Consider the following 4,256-nt stretch of genomic DNA (forward strand, 5'->3'; position numbering starts at 1 on the left):
GATCTGAGGACATCTGTGGTATTGAATAATTCAAATCATTATAATGCTTAAATCCAGCTTTAGTATAAAAGTGAAAAAGGAGTTTTCAGACTCATGTCTTCTCTGCAACCAAGTTATGAAGTATTTGCACAGAAAGAGTTGTATTTGGTCAACAAAATATGCACATATTGTTCTTTTTAAAGAAAGCCCACGAGTTAATAATTTGCTTGCCAGTTTCCATTAAACATTCTCCCATCCTTGACTTTCTCCCACCTATATGTCTTCAGAAAACTAGACTGCATTTTAATTCAGTAAGAAACTGGGGTTGAGGGTCTTTTAAAAAATTGAATTTGGGAAGACCATCTTCAATAAAAGATTTAAATTTTAGAAATATTACCAAGAGGACCTATTTTAATGTGGTTAAACTATAGTAAGTTTCTATTTCCTTTTAAAAAATATTTGCAATAAAAAAATAAAATATAAAATATAAAAAATTTGCAAGTGCTAATATGTGAGAAAAATACCTGCAAGTATATCTATGAACAAAATACAACTTTAAGTGCTTTACATGTGTCTCACTTAATCCTCAAAAGTGTTCTCCAAGGTAGATCTTATTTTTCCTTTCCATTTGAGAAAATGGAGGCTCAGAGGAACTTAGTAATAGTTATTAAGTAGTAGAGTTGCAATCTGGCTTATCTTCTATGAGATTTTATCTCCCCTCTAGTTGCCCTAACCTGAAGTATTAAATTGGCTTCTTTATTGACCAGTTGTTCTCGATCAGAAAGAGACAGAGAATTTGGCTGGATGGTTTTCACAACTGAATAAGGCTAGTTATATGGTAATATAAATAATTTATTTAGGTTTAGAATTAAACTTGACCCTCAAATGATTTTTGTCCTTATTATACACATAACTTATCATAACTTCAAGTGGAACATTAGGAAAAGAGTTAATTCAAGAAATGCCATGTAGCATCCTCAAATGTGCATGTTACAGAAGTAAATATTAAGTCACTGCTATAGATTGGTGTTTGACTTTCTTTCAGTTCTCGTATCTTCCTTTTTATCTTTCTCCCTTCACCAGTTAACACACCTAGACACTCATTAAAGGTGAGGAAGTTGAGAAAAAGACAACTTCAGGAGAAGTCAAAAGGGCCACAATTATCTGGATAACTTGGTTGACTACCAGCATGAGAAATCAGCAAAGTTTTATGAAAAAAAAAATATCAACCAGTTATTTCCTCACACTTTTATTTGGCAGGATTTCAAAAACATTTACATAATTAAATTGTACTATAGAATCAAAACCAAAAGACCTGGAACAGTACTAGAAAATGCAGAGTCGTGAGATCCACTGCTAACTGCTCCTTAAGAAGAGTTCCTTCTAATTGACAATTGCTACAAAGACAATAAAATACCTAGGAATGCAGCTAACAAGGAAAGCAAAGGACCTCTTGAAGGAGAACTACAAACCACTGCTGCTCAGGAAATCAGAGAAGACACACGAAAAATGGAAAAACATTCTATCCCCATGGATAGGAAAACTCAGTATCATGAAAATGGCCATACTGCCCAAAGTAGTTTATAGATTCAAAGCTATTCTCATTAAACTACCATTGACATTCTTCACAGAATTAGAACAAACTACCTTAAAATTCATATGGAACCAAAAAAGAGCCCATATAGTCAAGACAATGCTAAACAAAAAGAACAAAGCTGGAGGTATCACACTACCCGACTTCAAATTATACTACCATGCTACCATAACCAAAACAGCATTGTACTGGTACAAAAGCAGACACATAGACCAATGGAACAGAATAGAGAACTCAGAAATAAGACCACACATCCACAACCATCTGATCTTCAACAAACCTGACAAAAACAAACAATGAGGAAAGGATTTCCTATATCATAAATGGTGCTGGGAGAACTGGCTATATGCAGAAAATTGAAACTGGACTCCTTTGTTACACCTTATACCAAAAGTAACTCAAGATGGATTCAAGACTTAAATGTAAAGCCCAAAACTATAACAACAACAAAAAAATCCCTAGAAGAAAATCTATGCAATACCATTTAGGACATAGGCATGGGCAAAGATTTCCTGATGAAAACATCAAAAGCAATTCCAACAAAACCAAAAATTGACAAATGGGATCTAATTAAATGAAAGAGCTTCTGCACTGCAAAAGAAACTATAATCAGTGTGAATAGGCAACCTACAGAATGGGAGAAAATGTTTGCAATCTATCCATCTGACAAAAGTCTAATATCCAGAACCTACAAGGAACTTAAACAAATTTACAAAGAAAAAAAAATCATTAAAAAGTGGGCAAAGGACATGAACAGACATTTCTCAAAAGAAAACATTTATGTGGCCAAGAAATATATGAAAAAAAGCTCAACATCACTATCATCAGAGAAATGTAAATCAAAACCACAATGAGATATCGTCTCACAGAACTCAGAATGGTGATGATTAGAAAGTCAAGAAACAATAGATGCTGGGAAGCCTGTGGAGAAATAGGAACATCTTTACACGGTTGGTGGGAATGTAAATTAGTTCAACCATTATGGAAGACAGTGTGGCAATTCCTCAAAGACCTAGAACCAGAATTACCACTTGATCCAGCAATCCCATTACTGGATATATTCAATTGAATATAAATAAATTATTCTTCTGTAAAGATACATGTACACATATGTTCATTGCAGCACTATTTGCAATAGCAAAGACATTGACTAAACCCAAATGTCCATCAATGATAGACAGGATAGAGAAAATGTGGTACATAAACATTATGAAATACTATGCAGCCATAAAAATTAACAAGATGATGTCCTTTGCAGGGACCTGAATGGAGATGGAAGCCATTACCTTCAGCAAACTAATGAAGGAACAGAAAATCAAACACCACATGTTCTCGCTTATGTCAGAACTAAACAATGAGAACACATGGACACAGGGAGGGGAAGGACTCACACTGGGGCCTGTCAGTGGGGCAGGGGAAGGAGAGCATCAGGATAAATAGCTTATGCATGCTGGCGCTAATACCTAGGTGATGGGTTCATAGGCATAGCAAATCACCATGGCACAAATTTACCTATGTTAAAAAACCTACATATCCTGCACATGTATCCCAGAACTAAAACAAAATATAAAGGGGGTTCGTGAGACACAGGACTAGAAATTAAAACTATTCAACTCCTCAAGGCCCAGGGACTGTAAAGGAAGATGTGGGCATGTGAGACTGCAATGACTGATTTTAAGAGATAAAATTAGCTCAGTTTCTCTAGGAATTAACCACTAATATCAAAGACACACTGACACAAAACCAGCATCTCGGTCCCTGTGTCAGCTTAACAATGTTTTCTTGGAGCATTAACCTACTCCTTAATACAGTATTGTAAACATTACAAGAAGGTTTATAGAAATTATATCTTATGGTAAAGATGATTAAAGTTTCATCGATTGTTTATAAGATTTTGAGAGACAGATTCAAAAAAAAGAAGTTCCTGCCTCCTCAAGGGTCAACTACTCACCTGTGCTAAGGAGGGGTTCTGTCTAGAAGGAATCACACAGTCAGGTCAGGTCGCTAGAGAATCTAGAGCATTTGGCCTTGAACCAGGTTGGTAACTTAAAACCAGGTGTTATTAAATCAATAAGATTTGTTAAATTTATTTTTTCTTTTGCAATTTCTGCAACAGAAAAGATTTATCAGAGCTCATTTTGAAAACGAAGTAACAATGACTTCTGAAGCATCACAAGTTTGCAGAAAATAAAGTCAATATTTGTTTATTAATGGATTAATGAGACTGACTTCATAGTAAATAAAAAGCCTGTAATTGGGCTACAACGAATGGTCACATTGGAAACGGAAGATGAAGATATAACTAACTAAATAAATAAAACCATTAATGAAGCTCATATTTAGTCAAATGCTCAATGTTATTATCAGGCTCTACAGCAATAACTGAAATTGATAAAAATTTCTTGGAAGGTTTTCAATTCAGTATTTCTGAGAAATCAGTTTTCTTGACAAGAAATACGTATTTCTTAACAAAAATAATAATGATTATATTCTTGAAGAATATGCAACCAAGTATAATTTGTGAAAAACCTATAACAGAATGAGAATTTTTAGTTCAAAGTAGTTTCCTGCAGAGATGTCTAAATCAGATACGATTTATTTTAAAAATGCCTCTTTTAAATATCAAGCTAAGTCTCCATCAGTTTAAACATAGCTGTAGTTGCTTAATGATAGTGCATAGAAC

The sequence above is a fragment of the Macaca nemestrina genome, chromosome 7 (genome assembly GCF_043159975.1).
Source record: "Macaca nemestrina isolate mMacNem1 chromosome 7, mMacNem.hap1, whole genome shotgun sequence".
NCBI classification, from domain to species: Eukaryota; Metazoa; Chordata; class Mammalia; order Primates; family Cercopithecidae; genus Macaca; species Macaca nemestrina.